This window comes from Pezoporus occidentalis, unplaced genomic scaffold, assembly GCF_034315485.1.
Source record: "Pezoporus occidentalis ecotype Australia unplaced genomic scaffold, CSIRO_AGI_Poc_V1 ctg214, whole genome shotgun sequence".
In the NCBI taxonomy this organism is placed as follows: domain Eukaryota; kingdom Metazoa; phylum Chordata; class Aves; order Psittaciformes; family Psittacidae; genus Pezoporus; species Pezoporus occidentalis.
The window spans coordinates 140,864-149,571 of NW_026914007.1; positions in this window are offsets into that span (position 1 = coordinate 140,864).

Sequence of the window (8,708 nt, forward strand, 5' to 3'; positions counted from 1 at the left end):
GCAAAGTAAATGACATACTGAAATATAGGGGTCATAGAAAAGCATGGTGGTTACAGGCTAATCACAGCAGAAAACTGTGTTACTCAGATATTCTTCCTGACATTGTAACTACTGCCACCTGCTAGATTGCAGTGATGGGCACATGAATGCTCATATACCCTCCAGGACAGGGAATGTCAATGTGAAATGTCATGTGAACTCCCAGAGCAGTGGGAGCTGAAGTGCTGATTTAGGACCTTTGGGTGTTTACGTAACAGAAATAAGTACAGAATATCAAGAGCAAGACTTGAAACTTATTTAAATCCGAAGAACTGGAAGAGGTCTGATGTGGGTAAGCAGGAAGGAATGGTATTACAATAATCCTTGGTAACAGAATGCAAGGATAGTGGCCTGCAAATATTTTTGAATTAAATAAACTTACATGCTAATGCTTTTTCTATCGTGCATATAGATGACATCCTGTAAATGCATTAGATGCTGAAGGTAAAACCTGACACAACTAAAACATACTTCTTATCTTCCTTTTAATTCTGCTCCAATTAAACTGTGTGGAAGGCTTCTGCTGGAGGAGCAAGCAAGTACTTCTTGAAGAACTTAAACCAAATTTAGGGCTGGTACAAGTAGGTGTGTTTCTGTGCATCCCTGAAACCAACCTGTCCTACAACACAGGTTGTTACTCCCCATTTAGTTTGAAAAATTCTTTTTGCTCATAGGCAGGTTTTCACGCTCTGTTTTGGAGCTCTGCTTTCCACAATATATATTCTGCTGTCATTGTAGAACATCACTGTGAGCAGTGATGCAGATATAACACCTGTGGGAAAACCAGGAGGAGTTCTGAGTATTCAAGGGACAGATTCTACTCTCAAAAGGTCAGTTCACCTAGTTTCTCTCCAAGTCTGTGCAAATTACATGTGACTTTCTGCATGTTGCTTTTTTAAACTATTTTATTAAACCACTTTAAGTGTAGAAAAAAAAAAGAAAAATCTTTGTTTAAATGTTAGTGCAGCTTTGTTCTGATTAAACAAATTTGGAAGAGTAATAATGTTTTCTGAAGTCTGTGAAGTATAGCCTGTTCAGCACACAGTAAAAGAAATAGGTCAGAAAAGGTGACCTTGAAATCTTTTTTTCTGTATTGAACATGTCTATAAATTTGAAATTCATGAAGGAAACACCCTCATACTGCATTGATCCAATGCAATCAAAACCTTTTTTCACTGGGGAGTTTATTCAGTAGGCAATGTAGGCTTTCAAACCTGGATATTAATCATGTGCCATGAAGTTTCCTATCGATGATGATTATGGGATCAGGAAATAAAGGGTTCATAGTTTTAGGGACAGAAAAAGATGCATGGAAGCTGAAATATTCTGAAGTGGTCGCTTGAGATGCAATTTGTTGTTTAGTAGTTCAACTGTTCATGTTATACCAAGAGCACTACAAACATCCATGAAACACTTATGTACCGAGCAAGTTTATGCTTGACTAGCTTTGTCATTTTTGCCCAAATCTAATATAGCAGTGGTAGCGTGAATATGTTGTTTGTGCATTCTTTCCTGCTTGCTGTGCTAGAAGAAATGGAACAAAATAATACTAAGCAAGGAGCCTTGATGTGAGTTGGACGGAGAATCTCTATCTGGAAATCAGTTCAGGAGATGGAGAGGCGTAGAGGTATGTTAAAGACACGTATGTATGTATGTGTATGTGTGTGTGTGTGTGTGTGTGTGTGTGTGTGTGTGTATGCTCTGGATTTGGAGCCAGAGGTCAGGAGTTGCGAGTTACCGTGGTAGCCTCTGTCTTGCATCCTCTCTGTGACCAGGCCCTGTAGCTACACGTGTCCCGTCACCAGTTGAAAGCTCTGTTGCAAAATGAGAGCTCTGCTGGCTTCTGGAGGTGCTACCTGAGGTAAACCCCAGACATGGATAGCAGCTTAGGGCAGGAGAGATCATGATGTTTCTGGGTTTTAATGTGGAAATTAAGAAAGCACTCCAGAAAACAGAATTCAGCATCTCTGTGTCCAGCAGCCAGTCCTGCCTGTGACACAACCCTGCTCGTGAATTTGGGTGGCCCCCAGTTTGCTGTTACTGATGTAGTGCTGGTGTGAGGGGCTGTGTGGAAAAGCTGAGAAACAGCAGCTATTAAAAAACAGGACTAGCAGAAAAGTGCTCAGGGGGCCTGTCTGGCTTACATAGCATAACTGTCACGTCCTGGCTCCCGTAGGTGCTAATTCTCTCAGCAAACTTAAGAAAATAAAACCCTGAAAAGGCTCATCCATGCTGAGAACAGCAACTTCATTCAGTGGAAGAAGGAAGCTTTGCTCTAGGAACTGAACACTCAACACTGCAGGCATTGCTGTCTTCCTCGGCTAGTCCAGAAAGTCCCTGAAGCCACTGCCTGTGGTGTGAGGTTGATGCAGCAGTGCTGAAATAAGCACATTACAAATACCTGTCCCAGCTGTGCGTAGGACATAGGTCCAATTTGACCATTTGCTCTTGGAGTGAGTAACAAATGCCCATCGCACTCTGCCCCAGAAGGTTGTGTTTCTGCATGCAGTAATGGAGAAGTAAAATTTGATGCAGAAGATGCTGTGGCTCAGGGGTGCTGTGGGCACATGCTCTGGCACACCTTCATGTAAAATGCCAGAACCTTGTCCCTCCCTCAGACACCTCTCAGGATCCCTTCTCGTGTGGCATATTGTGGAGAGGCTCAAATGAGGAGATTTTTGAGGATCTGTGGTACTGAGGCATAGGTTGTGGTGGCTTACAGGCTCCTGGGGATGTCGGTAGAGTGCATCAACCTGTGTTACCTTCCCGTTCGTACTGGCTGTGCCATAGGGCTCGGGGCTGTGCCAAGACAGCTGGGCACCATCGGCAGGGCTCCCCACAAGAGGGCAGCATGTGGCCCTAAGAAATAAAAAAGCCCGATTAAAACCGGTGCTGACAAACAGCCATAGGTTTTGGGTTAGGTCCTAAGTAGCAGCAGGCCTAAAAGAGTCGGCTGAAACGTGGGAGCTTTGTTAACTCCATGGTTCACGGTGTGCTTCTGTCTTCCTGCCCAGACATATGAATGTACCCATGAAGATCATCTTGCTGTCTTGGGCTGGCTTCAGCAGCTTTGGTAGGATCTGAAGGAGTATTTCCCAGTCCACTGGCAACTCTCTGCTTGACACATGTGCCAAGGAGGGAAATGTTGTTCTGGGTAGCTGTAACAGAAGCTCCAGGCAGCTTTCCTAAGGGCATTGGTACCATTAGCCAAAACACACAATTCAGATTTTTTTTTTTTTGTTTATCAGCTCTTGGTTGTAACCACTGCCTCTGATCAACCTTTTCCAAATTACAAGCAAGGAAATGTGCCGCCTGCCAGTTGTTGATTTCCAGGCAGACTAAACCTCAAAGGAAGCTGGAGGAAATGGGCTGTGAATGTCTAAATTCAGTTGCTGTTGTTTACTTCTAAGAAGAGTGATTGATTCTGGCACTCTGCCTGACCCCATCCCTCTCATGACTCAGTTCTAAGAGATGTCAATAACGGACTGTGAACATTTGTCTTTGGAAATAAAATTGTGTGTATAATCAGCTACTGATTTCCTCCTTCATTTCAGGGGAGGTTGCTCCGCTCGATCACAGCTTGACTCCTATCAGTGGTTGGACAGATGATCTTGCTGTAAATTATACCCAAGGTAGGGCAGAAACACCTCAAAGCACCAGTTATCAATAGCACCATGTGTCTCGTTGTTCATAGCTGCAGTGCACATGCTCCCGCTCTCCTGGGGCAGCTGGCTTCCTTTTCAGACACAGCGTGAGCTAAAGTATCTTTCAGTTGACTAGGCTTGAAGGTGGAGATGTTTAACCAAACCACAACATGGCAAACACAACCCCTGTGTTAGGAGAGTCACATTGAAGTACTGTTGATGATTCTGTGTGTTAGCAAATATTAGCACTGAGTATCCAGTAACGCGGCTCACTAAATCTCACCCGTTATGAGTTGCTGCAGTTTTGTATGTGCCGTGTGGAGGGGGATACAACGGTAGCTCACTTATCCTTGCAGCACTTGACAGTGTTGGAGTCTTGGCTTCATAAAATAAACATAAGAGCTCCACAGAGGTGGGAGATCCTGTGTTTGACTAACACTGTGGTGACCTCCTCTCTAATGTTGGTGTAAATTATATTTTTATCTTAAATAGAAGCTGTAAAATATCTGAGGTTCAGATTTTGATTTAAAGTCCCAAAATAAAGATATTTAGATATATTTGATGAACTCAGGATTTGAATGCTTTAAGCTCCAGAATTTTATCTATATTAACTTAAAGCATTTGAATTGTAAGTTCTTTGAATGTTGGTTTGTTGGGAAACCAGAGCAATTCCAGGCTTGATAAAGAACCCGTACAAAGCAGCCTACCCCCTCTTTCTCTCCTCTGAGAGAGGGGTGCAAAACTTAGACCTGAGCTCTGTAAGAAGGTGGAAGTATTTGTAAATGAAATCCCTCTGTGAATACTCCTTCAGCTGACAGAGGCAGAAGAGGTTCACAGTCAGTCTTTTGAAAAGTATGGTAAGAATGTTGTTCTGTGGTGAATCTCGCATTGGCATGTGTTGAAGCAAGCACCTGTTCTCAGGCCTTTTGCAGAAGAGCTGGGGAATTCCAGTTCTGTTGAACTCACTTGCTTATTTTATCACTGAAGCTCCTCTGCCATATTTGTCATCATCACCTGGTAAACTGGCTATGCCATGTGTGGAAATTGGAACCTTTCAAAAGGCAATACTGCTTCAGCACGATCTGTACTAGTCCGGTTCCAGAAACAAAGCAATCCTTCAACCCTTTTTCTTATTTATTTTTTTTTTCCTCAAGTTTCAAATTATGTTTTGAGATTCATGTTCTCTTGAAGGTAAATTTCACAGAGCTTGCCTAAGGAGTTTCCCCTCCTTCTCCCAAAGTACTGCTATTTAGGAATTGTACCGCTCCAAAGCATCTGGAATGCCTTTGCAGCAGATTGAGACTTGGGCAAAGGAAAGTTCTCTAGCTAGAGAAAGCTTAGAGCTGTTAAAAGGTTTGTGGAACTCCTTTCAGGACCAAGAGTTCCCCCCTGTGGCAGGGAGCTGTCAAATACCTGTGCTTCGCTGGCCCTGGGCACTTCAGTATTTATCCTGGAGCCAGTGTGCATTTCATCATGATGAAGACACGGGGTTGTGGGGAACACAACCCTGGACATAGCCACATTGGCTAACAGAGAGTGAGGCACTTTTTATATCCCAGTGGAAAATTATTGTGATATGACCTTTTCCTGGCCCATTGTGGCCACCTGCCCATGGCACCAGATGTTTCTGAGAATAACATATTCGTTTGAAAGGAAAGTATGAGGGGGAAAATGACAACCTGTTGCTCCATGCAGTTGATGGGTAAATACTTAAAACTTCTTGCTGCCAAGTTAGAATCAGGTTAGTAAACTACTTCCATGAGTGTAGCCAGGCGTGGATGTCATTCTGGGTATCATGTATCTCAGCTGCATCTCCACTAATGTTCAAGGTGTTGACTCAAGGAAGAATTTGGCCAGCTGCCTTATAATTAATTAGCCACACAGATCTAAAAGCAACCATAGATCTCCTGAGTTTCCAGGGGTGATGTATACATTACATTGAAAAGGCTTTGCTTCATACTGCTGCCCTAACAAATATCCCATACAATGTTGTGTGCATACTGATGTTTTGTGTACTAAGAAGTGACTTGTTGCCATGCTGAGAAGGAAGAGTTTTGCCCAGAGAGCCATTTGCTTACAGTCCTTATTCAGCAAAGTATTTAAGCAGGTACTTCAGTGCATTGGTGGATATTGTTGAATTGTTATATTGGAGTATTTAGACTAAGAATGGACTCCTTTGTGTCCAAACAATGGTGAAAAATTGCTGTCTGCTAGCACAACTGTGGCTCTGTACTGGGTGCTGTGCAGGGCCTTTGTCCCTTATGCTGAAGAAAGTGAGAAAATTGCTGACCAGGCGAAGCAAATATGTGGGGTGTGAAACCAATGGCATATCTCTGCTGGAGCAAATTTGGAGCTGTTCCTGCTCTTGCAATGGTACTTTATCGATGTCTTGGATACTCTCCTTTTTAGGTGTCATTGGTCCAGTGGCTAGCGACAGTCAAAGCATCTCATGGCTCCCTTAATGTGGTGAGTCCATAACCACTTTGTCAGGGATGGCTGTGAACTATCTCAAGCAGCCAACAGGAAAGCAAAGTTGTGCAGCAGCCTGGTGGGCTGACTTCTCCAGCTAAAGCTTGTGCAATAGCAGCTCTCTATTTCGCTACTTCCATCCGGGTATGCCCCACGAGGATCAAAGTAACATGCTGTTCAGCCCAGCGTGCCCTGTCGCTGCTGCTGAAGCTCTGGTTTTACAGATTGCTGACAAGCTCTACCTTTTTCCAGGTGCTCTGGGCTGGGTCCGTGAAGAGACTGAATGTAGCTATTACACAGCATCTTTCATCGACTAGGATGAGCCGGGCATCCCGACCGCATTGCATGATTGTAAATGTGATCTTTTCCAGTGCGGAACCCAGCTGCGAGGCTTTGTCTCCAGGGTCTCCCTGCCCTAGCCTACCTCTCAGAGCCAGCATCTCATCCCACCAGCCTTTCGGGGAGCACTAACAGGCTCTCTGTTACTTGTTAGCAGTTCCTGCTGGACTCCCGTAGGACTGATGTGAAGAAGAGCAGCGCCCTCTTCCTCCTGCCGTTAGAAGCTCGGGTTGTCTTGAGCAGCAGCATTCGTGCGTGCCCGGCTCTGCTGCTCCTTGGTCTGTGGGTGTCAGGCTTCTGGAAAGGTTGAAAAGGAGCGAGAAAATCCGTGTTTGTGTAGTGTGGAATAGCTCGTGTTGCTTTAGCCTTAACAAGACCCCTTCTGTATCTTTAATGATCTCAGTGTAAAATTTACGGCATGGAATGCCCCAGCAAGCAAGGGGAAGCCTTCAGCACACAAACTGCCCTTTGCAGGAAGGAGGCGAAGTGAAATCCCCTGAGGTTTGGGAAGTCTGAATGATGTAGTTATGGTTGGCACTTTGAATGTATGTGCAGCTTACGTCAAAATAAATATTGGCAGTTCAACTCTAGCAACATGCGGGAGGGTGAGAACTAGCATTAATGTATTAATGTTTCTTAGAATTAATCATTATGAAATCTTATGCTGGAATAATCTTCCTATTGCACAAAATCAACAGAGGTTAGCGTGGATACATACTTGGTGTACATAGAGGGCAGGTGACATTTCTCCCATTTTCTGCCCACCTGCCTGGGTAGAGTTCCTGAAGAAAGCCATTAAAGAATATTTTGGTAGAGAAAGAGATGTGAATCTGTCCTTTTGTTTGAGGGGAAAGTTTCCTGGTGTCTTCAGCTCCATGGATAGCTCTGAAAGACCCAGTGGCCATGTCTGTGCTCGTGTGTGCAGTAACAACTTCTGAGCTGTGCACGGGTCTTGTCTTGGAGGAAACCAGCTGGTGAGCAATGCTAGGGGCAGTCAGGCTGGTTTTCCCCCACCTGTGAGCAGGGCAGCACAATGCACAGCAGCCACTGTTAAATCCATTAAGGGCTGTTCCTGATGGTTCTATGATGTAGAGGTAAGGGGAGGCCAGGCTTTCTGTCCCCCATGCCAGCCCTCATGTGTATTCTCTTATCCCTTCCCCAGTTCTTGCAAGTCGCCTGCCAGCTTCTCCCTTGCCCCTTGGCAACCTGTCCTAAATCCCTTGCCAGGACATGGAACCAGCAGCTTCTTCACTGGCTCACATGGGACCTGCAAGGGGCTCAGCCCATTTTCCCAATGCAACACAGTTACCAGCATAGTTTGCCAGGTCCAGAGGCAGGACCTGCTCTTACACTCTCCACTAGCCACAACTAGCTTCTCGCCAGCAGTTGGCTGCCACTAAATAGCGGTAGAAGATGCTAGGAGGCGAACCACTAGATGCTAGGAAGTTCCTTGACCAACTCGTCCTATGCTTTTATTTTGTTTTTAGAAGTGTGTTTCAGCCATTTCAAAACAGGAAAAATAAAGGTGAGGGATCCCTTCTAAGACTTGTCGTTTTAATCTCTTGGTTTGGCACATGCACTTTTTGTGTTCCTGAAACGACTGTCATCCTGTTGTCTCTGTATGTGAAGAGAACTCAGCAGAGAAATGCAATTCAGTCCCCTATCCAAAGCTGCACAGTGTCGATTCCTCACCTAGAATCAGCAGGGCCCCCTGTGCTGTGCCTGCTGCCACCAGCTCCTGCACTGCAGAGGACGTGCAGGAGGAAAGGAGGCTGGAGCAACATGAGGGTAATTAGGGAGAGCTGCCCTGGGAATGGTTGTCTCCTGAAGCGCATGCGATGGGGCTGTATCCCAGACCAGGAGGTCCCTCCTCTGGTCAGCACAGACAGTGGGTGTGGAGTTACTGTACAAAATGGGCCACTTCTCTCAGGAATCTCAACCTGATTCTGCCTTTGCATGTTATAGGATTTCTCTAGCTCTATCCATAGTCTTTGTCTTGCTACAAATGATGATAAGGAAGCTCACTAAATCCTGCTGTATTTTTGTATCCAACCTTTTTGGAAAAGACTCTTTTCTAGTCTCCAAAGCACTCCCATTGCCTGAGTTTGCTAGAGCTGACCCTTGCATATCCCGCACTGACGGACACAATAACTTATGTTTCTACAATTATTATGGTCTTGTTTCCTTGAGCTCTTCACAGTCTTCCCTCTGGAAACT